Source organism: Toxorhynchites rutilus, chromosome 3 (genome assembly GCF_029784135.1).
Source record: "Toxorhynchites rutilus septentrionalis strain SRP chromosome 3, ASM2978413v1, whole genome shotgun sequence".
Lineage (NCBI taxonomy): Eukaryota > Metazoa > Arthropoda > Insecta > Diptera > Culicidae > Toxorhynchites > Toxorhynchites rutilus.
The window spans coordinates 276,346,102-276,365,214 of NC_073746.1; the positions used below are offsets into that span (position 1 = coordinate 276,346,102).

General features: G+C 42.6%; 1 protein-coding gene across 3 annotated transcripts in view; it reads left to right on the plus strand.

The window, feature by feature from the left end:
* LOC129777932 (probable serine/threonine-protein kinase nek3) overlaps nucleotides 1–19,113 on the plus strand; it is a 197,878-nt gene that overhangs the window by 134,820 nt on the left and 43,945 nt on the right. For all 3 annotated transcript variants that reach the window (XM_055784524.1, XM_055784529.1, XM_055784526.1), the window contains one exon: nucleotides 10,000–10,341. The gene's annotated coding sequence lies outside the window, so the exon portion shown is untranslated. The remainder of the gene's footprint in view (nucleotides 1–9,999; nucleotides 10,342–19,113) is intronic.

The following is a 19,113-nucleotide window of genomic DNA, read 5'->3' on the forward strand; positions in this document are numbered from 1 at the left end:
CAAATTTTTGTAAAATGGAGAATAGTGGAGAATCTCCAGAGATGGAGATCTCCGATAATGAATCACATACAAGATCTGGGAAAAAACATAAACGAGTCCCTCAAAAAGAAGATAATTCTTCTGGGGACGAATCTGCTCATCCTTCCAAACCCCCCTCTAAGAAAATAGCAAGCCTCCCTTCTGAACCAACTGTTACTTCCACTCCCCCTCTCCCATCATCGATTTCGCTCCCCCCCTTCTGTTGTTTCCGATCCAACCCAATCCTCGTCCTCGTCCTCGAAAGATCTGGCCAGATACTCTTCTGTATCTGAAATTCGCAGGGTTAGACCGAACAAATTGCGGGTTGTCGTGAATAAACGGAAACACGCAAACGAGATTGTTGCTGACCAACACTTCACTCTCGAATATAGAACATTTATACCCTCCCATAACGTAGAAATTGAGGGGGTGATAACTGAAACGGGTCTGACGAGCGAACAAATAAAAAAAGAAGGAAAAGGCAAGTTCAAGAAGCTTCCCTCAATGGAAGTAAAGATCTTGGACTGTCGCCAACTCGGGAAACTCACCCATGATGGGGACCAAACTAAATTTACGCCGTCAGACTCGTTTCGAGTCACCTTTGCTGGTGCCGCCCTCCCTGACTACGTTATGGTGGACAAATTAAGATTACCTGTACGACTCTTCGTGCCAAAGCCCATGACTTGCAACAAATGCAAGTCAGTTGGTCACACTTCAGATTATTGTGCCAACAAGGAGCGCTGTGCCACTTGCGGGGAGCAACATGAGGGGAAATCCTGCAGTGCGACTGAGCATAAGTGTCCATATTGCGGAGGATCCCCACACGCGCTCTCAGCTTGTGAAACTTACAAGAGTCGCTGGGAGAAACAGAAGCGCTCTTTAAAGGAACACTCGAAACGCACTTTTGCGGAAATTTTAAAGGGCGCTTCTCCACTGGCCCAACAACAACAACAACCAATCTCAACACACAATACCTTTTCCACGTTGCCAGTTGATGAAATGGAAGCGGACACAGCTAGCGGGGGCACACCGTTCATTTTCAAAGGGAATCCCCGGCGCAAAAATGTGACCACTCCCAAAGTTCAAGAACAAGTCCCCCCGGTGATACCCCCAGCTAGCTTGCCTAAAAAATCGAGTGCAGCGGACAAGCAAAATCAGGTTCCTCCTGGCTTCCGTGGGAATAGTTCACCTTCGAACGACCCAGCACTCGAGGGGACATCAAAAACCCCAACTGTCCCTGTTTTTCCGTCCAGCCCAACTTCCCAATCGGGATTTATAAAGTTGTGTGACCTTTTGGATCAAATCTTCAAGTGTTTCAATGCTTCCGACTCCATCAGAACCCTTGTCATCTCAATGCTTCCAGTATTAAAGACAATTTTGCAACAATTGATGCAAACATGGCCCCTCCTTGCAATGATTATCTCTCTTGATGTCTAATTTAGATAGAGAGGTCGGAGATATCACTGTTTTTCAGTGGAATTGTCGTAGTCTTATCCCTAAATTGGATACATTCAAATTTTTAATTCATAACTTCAATTGTGATGTTTTTGCTCTGTCCGAAACTTGGCTTTCTTCGCGAGATGATATCTCTTTCCACGATTTTAATATTATACGCTTGGACCGTGATGACAGATACGGAGGGGTGCTATTGGGGATCAATAAGTGCCACTCATTTTTTCGAATTGACTTTCCATCTATTGGAGGGATCGAAGCTGTTGCTTGTCATGCAAACATCAGAGGCAAAGACCTCTGTATTGTCAGCTTGTATTGGCCTCCGAGAGCTGCGGGTAGCCGCAAACAACTTGATGACATGTGCTCACTCCTTCCTGAGCCACGATTGATCTTGGGAGACTTCAACTCTCACGGAACTGCCTGGGGGGAACAGTACGACGACAATCGTTCATTGTTGATATATGACCTTTGTAACAACTTCAATATGACTGTTTTGAACACTGGGGAAACAACACGTGTACCTAAACCTCCTGCTAACCCAAGTGCTCTTAACCTCTCGCTTTGCTCGAATTTACTATCGTTAGATTGCAAGTGGAATGTAATCCAGAACCCCAACGGTAGTGATCACTTGCCAATCAAAATTTCCATCACCATAGGGTCGAATTCTTCTGAATCTATAAACATGGCATATGACCTCACAAGACACATTGACTGGAAAAAATATGCGGACGCGATTGCTCTAGCCAAAAATTCCAGAGATGGTTTACCTCCATTGGAGGAGTATAACTTCCTTTCTCGTTTGATCTATGACAGCGCGGTTCTCGCTCAAACGAAACCCATCCCAGGTTCCACTATTTGTCGAAGGCCTCCCAATCTATGGTGGGATAGCCAGTGTTCCAAGCTTTATTTAGAAAAATCGAATGCATTTAAAGCTTTTCGAAAACGTGGAACCCCTGAAAATTTTCAGACGTATTTGGACCTTGAAAATCAATTTAAAAACTTGATCAAAGGGAAAAAACGTGCTTATTGGCGAAATTTCGTGGGAGGTTTGTCACGGGAAACGTCAATGAAAAAATTATGGAAAGTGGCTCGAAACATGAGAAATCGCTCTTCAACGAATGAAAGCGAAGAATATTCACATCGATGGATTTTGAATTTTGCACGGAAGGTTTGTCCTGATTCCGCTCCTGTGCAAAAAATTGTTCGAGATATACCACAAGATAGGTGCGATCTTGATTCCGAGTTTTCGATGGTAGAATTCTCTCTTGCTCTCCTTTCATGTAACAATTCTGCTCCGGGATCGGATAGAATTAAGTTCAACTTGCTGAAAAATCTCCCTGATGTGGCGAAACATCGCTTGTTGAACTTATTCAATCGGTTTCTGGAGCATAATATTGTTCCAGATGATTGGAGAAAAGTACGAGTTATTGCTATTCAAAAACCCGGAAAACCCGCGTCCGACTTCAATTCGTACCGCCCAATAGCAATGCTGTCTTGTATACGGAAATTGTTGGAGAAAATGATCTTGTTTCGCCTTGATCGATGGGTTGAAACGAATGGCCTACTCTCAGATACACAATATGGGTTCCGCAGGGGCAAGGGGACGAATGATTGTCTTGCGTTGCTTTCTTCAGAAATTCAAATGGCTTACGCCGAAAAAAAACAAATGGCTTCAGTATTCTTGGACATAAAGGGGGCCTTTGATTCTGTTTCAATAGAGGTTTTGTCAGACAAATTACACTCTCGGGGTCTACCGCCTCTATTGAATAATATGTTATATAACTTGCTTTGTGAGAAACATTTGAGCTTTTCTCACGGAGATTCGGCAGTAAGTCGGGTCTCTTACATGGGCCTCCCCCAGGGCTCATGTTTAAGCCCCCTTTTGTACAACTTCTATGTAAGCGACATCGACAATTGCCTTACACAAAATTGCAGCCTAAGACAACTTGCAGATGATGGAGTGGTGTCTGTCGTAGGATCAAACGAATCCGACCTGCAAGGACCCTTACAAGATACTTTGAACAATTTTTCATCCTGGGCCATTGGGCTAGGGATCGAATTCTCCACGGAGAAAACAGAGATGGTGGTTTTTTCTAGGAAGCATAGACCAGCAAAACCAAAGCTTCAACTTTTGGGTAAACCGATCACTCATGCTATGTCTTTCAAGTATCTTGGGGTCTGGTTCGACTCCAAATGTACTTGGGGGGCCCATATTAGGTATCTGAGTAAAAAATGTCAACAAAGAATAAACTTTCTCCGTACAATTACCGGCACCTGGTGGGGAGCCCATCCCGAAGATCTTATTATATTGTATCGAACAACTATTCTCTCAGTGATGGAGTATGGCAGTTTCTTTTTTCAATCAGCTGCCAAAACACACCTCATTAAACTCGAGCGAATTCAGTATCTTTGTCTCCGTATTGCGTTGGGATGTATGCCCTCAACGCATACCATGAGTCTCGAGGTTTTGGCAGGCGTACTCCCACTAAAAGATCGCTTCAATTTATTATCTCTTCGGTTCCTCATCCGGTGTAAGGTTATGAATCCATTGGTGATCGGAAATTTTGAGCAATTGATCGAGCTAAATTTTCATTCTGGATTCATGAGTTCATATCATGAATTCATCTCCATGCAGGTTGATCCTTCTTCGTATATTCCTAACCGTGTTTGTTTCCCTGACTACATCAATTCCTCTGTACATTTCGATCTGTTCATGAAGGAGAAAATCCATGAAAATCCAGATTATCTTAGATTGGGGTTCGTTCCTACGATCTTCAATGCAAAGTATGGGCGTATCAATTGTGATAATATGTACTTTACTGATGGGTCCTCTATGAATGAGTCCACAGGATTTGGACTGTTCAACGTATTTTTTAGCACCTCACACAGTCTTCAGAATCCTTGCTCGGTATATATTGCTGAATTGGCAGCGATATACTGGGCGCTGGACAGCGTCGCCTCAAGACCTGTTGAACACTATTACATTGTAACGGATAGTCTTAGCTCTGTCGAAGCTATCCGTTCAGTGAGGCCGGAAAAGCACTCGCCGTACTTCCTTGAGAGAATACGACAAATTTTGTGTGCTTTATCCAGACGCTGTTATGTCATTACCTTTGTCTGGGTCCCCTCACATTGCTCAATTCCGGGTAATGAGAGGGCTGACTCATTGGCAAAGGTAGGTGCAATTGAAGGCGATATATATCAGCGTCAAATCGCCTTCAATGAATTTTATTCTTTAGTTCGCAAAAATACCATCGCTAACTGGCAACGCAAGTGGAATGAAGATGAATTGGGCCGGTGGTTTCACTCGATTATCCCTAAGGTTAGCCTCAAACCGTGGTTCAAAAGTCTGGACTTGAGTCGGGACTTTATTCGCACCTTCTCCCGACTCATGTCCAATCACTGTTCGTTAGATGTACTACTCTTCCGTTTCAATCTTGCCAGCAGCAATCTCTGCGTTTGTGGCCAAGGTTATCACGACATCGAGCACGTTGTTTGGTCGTGCGAGGTGTATCTGGTCGCCAGATCGAATTTAGAAAACTCCCTTCGGGCCCGAGGAAGACAGCCCAATGTGCCGGTGAGAGATGTGTTGGCTCGGTTAGACCTTGATTACATGTCTCATATATATGTTTTCCTTAAAGCTATAGATCTTCGTGTGTGATTGCCCCACATCCTAATACCCTCCTTTCCTTCCTTTGCGGGTAATTCGTCCCCTTGCTATGAATAGTAGAATAAGTTGAAATGTAAATAAACTATAGATATACGAATAGATTTAAGAATTGAGTGTTCATCAACATTGTTACAATTTCCTTATATCCCATCCTTCTCCTAAAAATATGTCACCCTTCTAAACTCGAGTACACCGCGAGTAATCGGTTTTCCACCTTACTAACCATAGATGTAAGAAAATTGTTTATATATATATAGTTTTAAAATTATATTTAAGAATTCGGCTCCTTTAAACTTAAGTAACTGAGCCTGTAAAAATAAACGAATTAATAAAAAAAAAACGCCTGAAGTGCAAATTTTTTATATGATTGCAATTGATATTAAAAAGTGTATTTTTTTAACCATACAGTACATATTGAATAAGTTTGTAATAAAATTAATTTTTGTCCCTCTTTTGTGGTTTCTTTTTGTATAGCCACAACATTTAATAATCCCCGAATGGGAGGGATGCAATCAGACACTTCCACGCCGGATGCGAGAGGTCCATTCGACGCCACTGTTTGTATTGATGTTTACTTTCAATGAAAAATACTGAACTCCATCCAAAATGTTAACTGTCAGTCGAAACCTTTCAAAAGTTTAGTTTTTTTTGTGTTTTAGGTGTCAAACCCAAAGAGAATCTAGCTGTTTATATATATTTTTTTGGGAAGCTTAGCCATATCATTAGAAGTATGGAGAATTCAGAAAGAAATATCTCTCGTGTTTGAGATATTCATTTTTTTTGCTCATTTCGTCTTCGACTCTCGTTCTTCAAACAATTTTCAACTTCTGAATCGCTTGACCGATTTTCGATCTTTACAACAAATGAAAATTTCTAGGATTACTAGGTTTTGATTGATTGATTTTTTTTCTTTTCTAGAGGCTTTAAATTACAAAGTTTATTCGTCTCTAGCCTTGAAAAAACCCATTAAAATATCAATCCAGGAAGATCTTCAGATTGGACACACGGTCGTTTGTTGAATGTGTTGAATGTTGAATATTTGTTGAACATGAAATTTTCATAAAATGTCGAAAACTTATGAAGGTATACATTTCCGTTATTGAGATATATATTTTTTTTTCTAAATATTAAATTATTGACTAAATTAAAATTTAAATTATTAAATTAAAATATGACATTTAAAAAAACTTAACAACGATTTTTTTTACAGTTTTCGCCTAACAACTAGTAGACATTTGGTGTGAAATTTTTTTTCCTGAAGAAATTCTGTAATTGTCACTTTTTGTGCATGGCACAAAGCTGTCAGAAAATCAGTGAAATGGAGTAATCATTTGTTCATTACATGTTTAAGAGGTTAACTAAAACAACAAGCAATATACTTTTAGGAATAGCTTGAAGGAAATTATTATATTTTCAGTAAAAGCTTCTCAAGTTCATATCTAAAAAGTTGTAGTTTGCCAAAAAATTATAAAGAGCATATGCAAACTTCATCACTAGAAAATTTCGCATCGCATCGAAAATTCACTGACATTCACCGAAGCAACAATCTCTAAACCAATGACATTTAGTATCTAAATCAAACGAATGGCATCATACATCATTCGCCACACTTTTGATACCAGATTAAACCCGACATGAATATTTAACATTCATCCTTCAAGTGGCTCGCAACCATCTGTCAAATTCCTAGCGGTCGGCTCCAAAACTGGGCCAAGACCTTTTCGACATCTGTCACGTAACATCTAACACCGGCATCGACTTTCTCGTTGCAGATTGGATCTGATATTCGTGGGGCACACCGCCTTATGTACCACTTTCGCAAACGTCTTACTCAGACCGGCCGGGTGTTCTGGCGTCTCGCGGGGTCGCGATCTCCGATCTCACAGAAAGGGGTTCATACATAAAACCACGCATCACGCACCGCTTGGCACGTGCCCTCGACAAGACCACGTTGGTGCAGCATACAGTTGTTTTGATTTATTACAATTTTATACTTCCTCCGGTTGAATTTATTCAGCTACTAGCGTTACCGATTGACCTTGACAAGGCGATTGACTGCGAGACGCCAATGCTAATCGGGTGCGTCGGCGAAGATGCACTTGATCGATTTTCCGTTGCCGCCGGTTTTCGATCCGGTTTACATCACAGAACGTGACCTTCGGTCTCAAGTGTGCGCGCACGGTACTTTGGATCTCCTCCTACGGGGACGAGGAATTTCATGTATTATTCTGTCAGAGCAACGGCAGTTCCACTTTTTGGGCGTGTGATGAACATTCAACAAAGCAGCGAGAATACTCACGAGTAGTGGTTGCGGAGATACACCCTCCAGATCCGGCAGAGGCGTGAATTTATGAACAAAATATGCAAATCTACACCAGCGATCATACATTCATAAAAGCAACTCACATGGTGGTAGTTGGTCTAGGAATCGGGGGGAAGGGGGTAGCTATGCCGGGGTTAGTAATTATCTGACGCATTTTGCACGGCAGATAATGGAGTGTTTGGAAGCGCGATTAAGCTCTCCTATTTGGCACACAATTAGCTGGCGCGCTGTTTGTGGGTCGAAAGTGTATCGTTCCACATGATGATTGTTACCAGATAGCGGAGGTGTTTATGTTGTGATATACGGCTCGCATGAATTGATAAAGTAATGGAACAATTCAACGCCGGAATATCCGAATACCGCCCGATTTCCACCCAATCTTCTCTGACATGTTTGAAAAACTTTGTACATACCGTCGAATACTGAGAAGCATAATTTTAATCATCGTTTGACCAATTTTGACGTCACGATTTTCGGTCATTTACTTTTCGGGCAAAACAAAGACAAACTTCACCGATATAACATTTTCTCATAACATCCTCTGTGATAATCTCAGGTGACAATTCAAGGGCCAATTTGATATGGACAAAGAGGCCTAATTCGATTATTCGATACTTGTGACCAGGGCCCGAGTGCTCCCTTGGCCGAGTGGTTAGCGTCACAACTAACATGCCGGGTGTTCGGGTTCGATTCCCGTTCTGGTCGGGGGAATTTTTCGTCAAAGAAATTTCCTCCGACTTGCACTGTGATCACGCGTATTCTAGAGCTTGCCACTCAGAATGCATTCAAGGCGTGTTACTTGGCATAGAAATCTCAACTAAGTACTAATAAAAATGACGCAAGTAATACTACGTTGAGACGGCGAAGTTCCTCTAGGAACGTTAGTGCCATTGAAGAAGAAGAAGAAGACCAGGGCCCGAGATCTTCGAAGGTGAAAAATGAAGACCCACTCTACTCTCAGTAGCTTCGCTTCGACTAGAACTGGTTCGGCAGTCGCCGTCAACTAAAAGTGAACTGACTATAAAATGAATTGACTAGCGAGGATGACTGATGAACTAGTCCAGTGGTTCTTCTAACTGACGCGACTAATGAATACAAATCTGCCTAATCATTCAACTGACTGCAATCCACATTTATATCCCCCTAAGAACGAAACTGTTAACCGCGTACGCAATCTTATTTTTACGTCCATATAAAGAGGAACGAAAACTTGATTTCTAATGCAAAAAAGTATTTACCCAATTAATGGACGGTTTATTGTCTACCCATCGTGAACTCAAACCAACGAACTTAGACAGTGAGAATAATTTTCGTGTACGAAATAAAAAAATCTAGTTCACCTGTAGCGTATGTCAAACCACGTTGAATTCAAACATCGATACATGCATAAGTGATACATAGGAGCGAGAAAGAGGAACGAATTCGTTTTAGGGGAAGTCACTTCAAAATGCAATGAGGACAATTTGATTGGGAAGAATGAAATGACGAGTCGGTAGAGGGAGCCGTTTTGACGAAGAAACTGCGTGAAAAAGCCAAAAGTCATTTCCAACTGAATACCGATATAGTTAGTCAGATAGTCAGCTGGCTATCCGCAGTTGGCTATGACTATGCCGAGCCCTGCTTGTGACACACTTTATCTGTGGAATCCCTAGGAGACTGTTTCTGCCTAAACCACCACACATAAACCAAAGTTTGGCTGGTTGAAAAATTCAAACAAATTCTACTGCGGGAAACCAATCTACATCTACAAGCCATTCTGACTCACCCCGACTTTTCAGTATACTGCGCGCCCACCTTTCTTTCTTTCCATCGGCGGCTCTTAGATCGGATTAAGGTGCAATGAATAGTACCTTCCGCACGCTAATCGACCATTTGTGTTCGTTCCCTCTCTCTTTCATTCGGGGGGAATTACACCAATTCAGCTCATTTTGCCGCGGATTTTAACCTCCACTGACCACGGACGGCTGGCTGTCGGTCGGAAAGTGCGTGCGCGGATTTTTTTCCTGTCTTCCTCTCAAACTAAGACCGCTTTTCCCATTGTGGTCGCTGGAACGGACGCAAAAAAAAAAATTACGACACGTTATGTTATTATGCTGCGAACAGAAGAAAAAGAAGAAAAAAAGGTGCGAACGCGTGGATGTTTGAGCTATGGGTTCCAATGGAATAGAATAACCATTAGTAGTGGGTCGGAGTAAAAAAAATCTTCACATTGATTTCGTTCATACGGAGTGACTTTGAAGAGAACAGAATGAAGGTTCGAGCTGTGCAGCTGTTAATGAATGGAATATAGGCAAACGAGATTTTTTTGGTGTGGAATTATATTCAATTGAGCAGGTTCAACCTTTCCAATTGTCTTCATGTTCCGTAATATCTACAAAAAAGGCAAAGTATTCTGTTTCAGCAACTTTCAATTACTGCGTATACGAATGCATTCAACCCTTGTTGGAGCTGTAACAGTTTTCGCAAACAAAATTGTCGAAATAATAAATCACTTTAATAATAACATCTTACAAATTTCTCTCCACACCTATTGCAGAACATTCAACGACATTCATCGCAGAGCAATGAACCCATATCCAACGCTACAGTAACCACACGCTACCTGTGACAGCACAATCCCTCCAAAAGTGAAGAAAACCAGAGACCAGAGCAACCACAGCATTATCGACACCGAACTGCGGCAGCGGTGGTCACTCAGCTGTGCAAAAAAAAAACAAAACAAAAATTTCTACATCCGCTGGACGGAACAAGGACAAGGAGAGGACAACCGCATTGCTGTTGGTTGCAACGCCGCTAGTCGACAAACGGACGGAACAATAAATTTTAATGAGCCGAGATACCACCAACCGCGACCGTAATCCATCTTCCACAGCAACTGGTAAGTGTCGAGGAACCTCTGTCGTTATTGTTATTATTTGAGCAAATTATGACGCTCAGCGCGTCCACCAGGGCTTGTTCTCGCTGCAGCGTGGCGTGAGAGTAACTTGACCGGGTTGGTGTTTACTTCTCGCCGGATGTCTTCGATGCATTTATTTTTTGAATTGTGAGGAGGTAGTTCGTCAGAATCTCGCAAACGGGCCGGCGGCTTAGTGTAAAACACTCGTGAGCAGGACACGCGCCCGCTTGAGCCACACTCGCATCAACCCTTTCGCTACGAGCGTCGTGTATAGACGACATCCGCGCGACGACCTGTGTGTACGAGTGTCGTCTATAGACGACATCCCAAAATCCCTAATTGTTGGTAACACAGTTTAGTGCACGATTCGTATTTTTGGTTATTTTTTTGATTTGCTAATTCCGTGTGATGTCATTTGACAAGTATAACAACAATTCTAACCCATAACTTAACAGGTTAAGGTCAGAAAAATCCAAGCGATCTTGCTCTTTCCAACACGCTTGCGATGTGCCGTTCGGCGGGCACCATAATATATCCACCTCAGCTTCATAAATTAAGTCAACTACTCAAACGCAAGAGGACTCTGTAGGAACCCCGATGCTTCCGCGAGTGTGGGCCATCAGACGCGTCCTGTTGTGGTTGATTGCGACGACGGAAGGGGGTATGGCGTCGTGCACAAATTATGTAACGCTAAAAATCCGGATTTAGAACTCCCTCCCCCTCTACGTAACGCAATTTCCTATCTCTAATACACAGTAAGTAACGCAACCTCGACCCCTCTCTCCACCCTTCTCGCGTTACGTAATTTGTGCACGACACCTACAGAGAATACAAGAAACATCCTATAATTACATCGTTACAACGCCCTTGTTCGGACGTGCGATGTGACGACGACGTCGGGGACTAGGCACAGCTTGTGCTTGCGTGTTGTTCTATGATAGTGATCTCTGGGTCTTTTGCTTTCCCGGCGGAACACCGTTAACGATATGAGTAGAGGTCGTTCTCGGATTGTGTTTGGAGTGAATGAAGAACATGTGTGTGTGATTAATCAACAAGTGGCTCAGTACCGTACTCCCGTGGGACTCCGTTCTGGCTTCATATACTTTTGTTTTGGTTTGTTATAATTTTATACTAGGGTCATTCGCGTTTTTATTTTCGTATGAATAAATTATATTTCAAATTAAACAAGATGAAATTAAAAGAAAAAAGTTGACAGTTTTGGATGTTCGAACCGTGAGAGATATTGACAACATGACATTTTTGTGGCGTGTTGTCAGAAGTCGAACGAATAGTGGAAGTTGGATTCGATGCTAGTATTTTTGTTTCATGTACGCCGACTTTCGACTTTCGACGGGTAACTTTGAGCTTACCATAAAAAACACAATCAACCGTATCGTTTCGTATAACAATCTAAATTTGTACAAATTATTTAAAAATCCAATCTGTTCACTGTATTTGAAGTTAGAGTACTTATACATGATAACCAGTAGCAACGTGCTTTTAGAAAAATCAGGTAACAATTATTGCGGTTATGACATAAAAGGATGTTTTCAGTAGACAGTCCAATATTCTAGAAAATATAACTGTTCTATGATGTGTTGCCAGAAGAGAGAACACGACAATGCTACCCCAGTACTTCATTGTGACCGAATTGATACAAACGAGGGTTGTTCAAAAAATAAGTTTCAGTGCCTCAGAAATCGCGGAAAAATAAAGTTAGAACAAAAACCAAGGTGCAATCTTCTCCTCCACTGTCTGCAGATTGCAGTTTAGTTGGTATTCCGCTTGCGCCAAGTGCAGAGCGCTGTATCCTCTGTCAGCGGCGCAGACAGCCCGGTATAGCGCGTTTTGGTTGGCGCGTTCTGCGAAGTACTCGCGCAGTTGTCGTACCTGGGCAACACACAGTGCAGAAATGTCGACGATTCCAAGTCCCCCTTCTTTGCGTGGTAGTGAAACTCTCTCCAGTGCCGATTGAGGATGGTGCATTCCGGCCTCTTTGAATGCTTTCCTCATCCTCCTCTCAAGGACCTCTAGGTCAGTTTTGCTCCATTTGAATACACCAAAACTGAAGGTCAGCAGGGGAACAGCGAATGTGTTGATCACGCGTACCTTGTTCCCCGCGTTGAGGAAAGTCCTCAGGACACAGTTCACTCGACTCAAGAACTTGTCTCGCAGCTCCGTCTTGATGTCGGAGTGGCGAATCCCGGTGAGCTGTCGGAATCCAAGATATTTATAGGATTCGCCACGAACCATGTCTCTTATAAACTCGCCGTCATAGACCTCGTAGCCTCCGGATTCGGTAAGTTGTCCTTTCAGCAGGTGGACACAGCGACACTTGTCGAGGCCGAACTCCATACAGATGTCCCTGCTTATTTCTTCGACAACCCGGATAGCTACACCTAGACGCTGACGTGAATCAGCGTAGACCTTGAGATCGTCCATGTAAAAGGTATGGGTCACTTCTTCGTGGGCGCCGTCGCCATACCTTATTTTATAGCCATGACCGTTTCTATTGAGCGTCCTACTGAGGGGGTTCAGTGCCAGACAAAACCAAAGCGGGCTGAAAGAGTCACCTTGGAATATCCCCCTCTTTATCTGCAGCGTTCTAGACTGCAACACATTTTCCCCATCACTAAGGTGCAGAGACGTGCTCTACTGCCTCATCGCATGCTGCAGGAACCTAACGACGACGGGATCAATTTTGTAGAGCTCCAATACCTGGACGAGAAACGAGTGAGGTATGGAGTCATAAGCCTTCCTGTAATCGATATAGGCCATGCTTAGGTTCCGCTGGTTATAAACCGCCTGGCCGACTATGGCTGCGTCGATGATGGCCTGGTCTTTGCAGCCATGCGTATTTTTTCTGCATCCTTTCTGCTCTTCTGCGATGATATGGTGTTGTTCGCAGTGGGCAGAAACTTTGGCGGTTATGATGCTGCTTAATATCTTGTACAGACTCGATAGGCACGTTATCGGTCTGTACTTTGATGGGTTCAATGTGTTGCTGTCTTTCGGGAGGAGGAATGTGACGCCACGCGTGGCGAATTCAGGGAGGTTGGGCGGGTCACGTAGCACCTTGTTGAAGCACTCAGCTATCTTTGGATGTGCGACGGTCAGCTTCTTGTGCCAGAAGTTCTGAACACCATCGGGGCCCGGTGCTGCCCAGTTCCTCAGGTACCGCGAGGCTTCGCGGACATCGTTCTCTTCGACGTTGATAGCTAGCATCTCTCCAATTTCACCACAACTCTCCTCCTCCCGTCTTAACCACATTTGCCCTTCGCGATGTTGTACTGAGGTTTCCCAAATACCAGCCCAGAAGTTCGTCACATCGCTAATATCTGGCAAACCTTCGCGGTAGTCGGGCTTCTCGTCGCTAATGTGGTCGTAGAACGCTTTTTCGTTATCTCTGAACATCCGATTTTGTTCCTGGCGCTTTGCAGAGTCAGAGTAACGTTTCAGCCGTTTAGTTAGGACGCTCAATTGCTGTACCAGTGTGTCGAGTTTTTCCGTCAGCTGGTGAGCTCCCAGCTGGCGAAATTCAGTAGGCCGCACGATCACAGCAACTTGGCGACATAATTTCGCCGATCTGCTGCCTCTTTTGTACGCCATCAGTCTTCCAATTGCGGCGCGCTTGTTTAGGATCCGTTGCTCCAATCTCCTTCGCCATGGAGGCTCACGCCTTTCACGGAGATGTTGGAGCAGTCCGCCTCTCGGCCTAATACGGTATCCTAAACTTTTGGCGGTCGCCACAGCAGCACAGTAAACTTTCAGTTGCAGCTCCTCCATGTTCTCAGCATCAACCAAGTGCAGCGGAACAACGTGCTCGTTCATGTGCTTTACTGCACTTGTCAGCCTGCGGGAATGCTGCAACTTCGGGATCCTGGGGTGCGACAATGGGTCTGTGTCGCGGAACTGTGAGATCGCCTCGTCGTAGTGGAAAACCAGATCGCGTAGTAGTTGTTGATCTGGCTGTGGATCTTCCGGCTCAGGGGGTTGTTGTACTGTGGCCTCCACTGGTGCTGATTCGCGTGCCCCACTCGCGAATGAAATGCTCAGCCGTACTGAACTTCGTCTCGACACATCGCTTGCTCTGTTCGTTCTGGAGCTTAGTTTTCTCTGCACCTGCTGCTTGATCTCGTCGACTTGCGTTTGGGAGAGCATGTTGTTGCGTACTATCGCTCTACGCCTCGCGTTCATCGCGTTATGATCAAGCCTCCCGACGAACTCTGGATACGCTTCCTCGAACATTGTTAGTATTCGAGGGCGACCGCTCATGTCCGTCTCCAAAGCAGTGCAGATGTAATAGGCGCGGATCACGAATTCATTCATTTCGTGTGTCCACATGATCCGGCGCCTAGTGGTACCCACAAGTGTGGACGACTGTCGTCCGGCAGTCGCAACACGTCTCGTAGGCGCAGCGTTTCTTGGGTGATGTCGATGGCTGCTGTTTCCGTGTGGCGGTAGCTCTTCGGGTTGAACCCGGCTGGTGGCCCGCTCTTGCACCTCGCCCTCCAGCCGCTGGCCGCTCGCTCTTACGCCCGTTCCAGGACCAGCTCCAGTTCGGGGACCCTCCTCGGGTGATCGCATTCTAATTACTCTTCGTGATCGTAGCTCCATTTTATTGGGTGTATCTCCTTTGCCCGGGAGACAGCGGGTTGGCAAGGCCTCCATGACCCGGGAGAGATATGGCGCTCTCGCTCGCACCCCCTCACTTAGCCACTTTCGACACCCGTTCTCGGAGCCAAGACCAGGTGTGTGTTTCCAGTTCACGCCCGATCTAAAAATGTCGTCATATGATCTTCGTGGAGGCGTGAGATAGGAACATTTGAGACCAACAGGCAGGCTCCTACCCTATGTTGATCCCCATTTGAGAACCTCTTATTTATTATTTTTTTATTTTTATTATTTTTATTATTTTTTTTCTTTCTTCCTTCCTATCTTTTTTTTTCTGATTCCGAAGTCTCTATTTGGGGATAACCTAAAAGATTGAATAATCGATTTTTGACATTTGTAGATTCAAAATCAATAAAATATTTCATCAAAACGTGAGTTTTTTCAAAATATTTCAATGTGATTTTAGTTGAATTATCTTCTTCGTTGTCCATTGTCCTATTTAAGCGGTCATTCTATTTCACAATTTTCTAATATTCTTTAAATGGACAGACTAAAAGATCCTCCTTTTTGGATGAAATCCACTCCATTGTTACTATATAGCTGAAGTATCTCTCGGTGGTAGCAACAGCTTGCTCAATCTGGCTAAATCTTCACAGGTCCTCCATTCGCTGCAATGTATGACGAATGAGCCTTTCATGGCACTCTTACTGTTTAGTTAGAATCGGGACATAATAAATCAGCTTTGATAGAACAAAACTATTATGAGTTGAAAATTTTTTTCATTGCATTTCTGGGAAAAACAAATCGATTTGATTTTGATAAAATCGCTTAATTATTACCAATTAACATATATCAGGTTTTGAACATTCCGTTGGTCAACCGACCGGCCATTTTATTCCACCATCTCTTCATCTCTACAGCATCCCTTGTCACACTGTCACTATTTTAAGGTAGGTCTACTTTTAACAGAAAGGTATATGATGTAAAACAGAAATCTTTAAATTGGACATGTAACGAAATGATGAAAGATTTCGAACGTTTATAACTTGATCATTTCTTGATGGATCGCAACGGAGTTTGCATCCAACTATTACATATTGAAAATTTTTGATTTTGTTGAACCTATACAGAACAACCCATTCTCTGATTGGTGCTACGACCAAAACGAGTAATAAAATCAGAAAATATTCCTTTTCAAAAAGATACGACCACTTGGTTCGCTTATTTCGTTATTGAGAGATTCATTAATTATATCAATATTATCATTCAGTTCACAGTATTTTGTTTAACTGGATTGGGGATCGGGCAAATCACAAGGGAAATAAAGCGTAGTCACTGTGTTGTCTCGAACTGCCCCAAAAACCCCACAAAACATGTTCCAAACAAGAGTTTCCTGTCAGTCAACGTTGCTCGAAAATTCGAGCCGAACTTAAGTCGGATGCTTCAGTTCCGAAGCGGAACAAGCATTTTACCGAAATCCTCACAGGTGATTTTCTCAAACGACAAAAGGCTTAACGGACGGAGCTGATGGATATAACGGCTATTAGTGAGATTTGCGCAAGGAAGAGGAATTTTAGGTGGGGGGGGGGGAGGATATTTCGTGGTCTGGGATGCATTTTATGACTCCATAAAATTATAATTCCAATTTTTTTCATATTAAATGAATAGTTCTGACTACATAAAATTTTTGAAGACGCTTCTGCTAACAATAATTAACAGAAGACGAACAGCAAAGCTTATTTTCCAGCAAGATAATGCCAGAATTTATACCAGTATTGAAACGATGACGTCGTTTAGGTTTAAAACGATTGATGGTATGGGCTGGCCAGCATGTTCTCTGGGCCTAAACCATATTGAGAATCTTTGGGGAATACTGGTTCGATGAATTGATAATCGTCTATTTTCAACGGTTGATGAGCTGAAAACTGCTATTTTTGAGTAGTGGATTGATAAGTAATCAACCGGTCTGGCGGTGTAACAGACTATTTATTAATTTTTAAATGATTTTTTCATAATTAACTCAGGAAAAACTAGTGGACGAATAAAAAAACATTTCAAATAATCAGTCTTTCAATAAAATAGATTAATTCTTAAGTTGAGATGCATATTTCAGAATACCATTGAAAAAGTGCCCGAAAATTATTCATCTGCCATGAATTTTCCAATATATGGTTGGCTTTATCATTATGAAAAGCACTTTGGTAAATTTGGTAAAAACAATCGTCATTGTGTATCATTCTGTCCAAGAAAAAAGCAGTAGAACAAACACTGCTTTTGAATGCATTCTCAGAATATGCACAATACAAGCTCTGTGCACACAGAGGTTTCGTTCGACGCAAGGTCTGAACGGAATTGCTTCGGAGGGTCAATAGTTGTTGTGAATGCATCTGTGCTATTTCTTGCAAATAAGAGGCAAATACAAAGAATGCAAATTGTGCAAAACAAGGCGATGCGCCTGATATTGAGATGTGATCGACTAACTCCACGAAGATTTATGCTCGAATGCCTGCAATGGATGTCAGTGAGCATTAAGTACTGCACGCTTACGTTCATATATAAGATGACTAACGGTATGACACCGAACTATCTACAAAACACGATAACGTATATCTCCCATTCGCCGATATAACACAAGACAAGCAAGTGACCTCAGAACCATGAACTTCCGAATGTTCTGTACCCAAAATTCACTTTTTTACAAAGGATATCGGCTTTACAATACATTACCAAATGAAGCAAAGACAGCAACAAGTCTTCGAATGTTCCGTAGTATCTGTAAAGAGTTTTTGAGGTATGATTTGGATTTTTAATCCAGTATAGAATCAATGTTAATCAATGTTAGCATGTAAGATGACGAAGTTATAACGGATATTTGTGTTTCTTATCTTATGACTATGATGATGATGGTTTGTTATTCGTTTGGGGAACTTTAGTCGTACTTTTTTTTCTCTACAGTTGTACATACAAATTTAACTTTAAACAATAGTTTGAGTCCGCGCGCGTTCACGCACATAGAGAAGCATAAGACTGAACATAATCAAATTTCTCTCGAATCAAATAAAAGCGTTCAAAGGGTCCAATGTGGAAACCGGAGTGAAGCTAGGGATAGCTCAACAGGAATACTCGTAATTTCATCTTTTCAACAGATAGTTATAACGAGATTTTTCTGTGTTGTGGCAGATCTCATTGCAGATTCAGGTTGATACGTTTATACTCCAGGTTGAATGTAGGACCTGAAGTATCGGCTGGAATTAGGCTTAGGTTTGCTCAGCTGTCTGGTCTCGAAATCGGTTAACAGACCGTTGTCGGGTATCCAATGAAGCGGGAATTCTTTTGTAAATTCAAGGCTAATATTGACATTGGTATTGGGTTCAATTCCTGATCGGTCAAGGATTTTTTCGGGTTGGAAACATTCTTGACATGCCTTGGGAGAAGTAATGGGCCTGTAGTATCGGCTAGAATTAGGCTTGAGTTTGCTCAGCTGCTTGAACTAGGAAACGATAGCATCGTGGCCGGGGATCTGAAAAAGCGGGAATTCCCTTGTAAATTCTTGGCTAATATTGACATAGGTATCGGGTTCAATTCCCGACCGGTCTATGGTCTTCCCGGGTTGGGAATTCTCTCGACATGCCATGGAATAAATGCGTCGAGTAGTTCTTTCGATTAGGAATCTATGTCTGTGTTATAACTAGTCCGTCTTTTTCTTGTTTTTTTTTATGATATGCTAACTGGTGAGTTGTATAGTACAGTAAATTTCAATATAAATATCATTATCAACAAGAGCTCGTTCAGCTCAAACTTTTGTAAGGGGACCATCATCATGATTTCATATAATGAATAATGTATTGTCTTTTGTGTGTGAGTGTGTGCTTTTTTTTTAATTTTTACTCATTTTATCTTAAGACTATGATGATGATGGTATTGATTGGTTTTGTTTTTATTTCAATTCAATTCTTCAATTAAATTTAAAAAATAATTGTGAAGTCTGCAATAGTTTGAGCCTGCGCGCGTTTGCACACATAGGAAGACTTGAGATCGAGCATAAGCAAAAGTAGTTTTTCGCGAATAAAATAAAAGTATTCCAAGGAGTTCAATGTGGAAAACGGAATGAAGCTAGGGATAGTTCAACCGGAATACTCG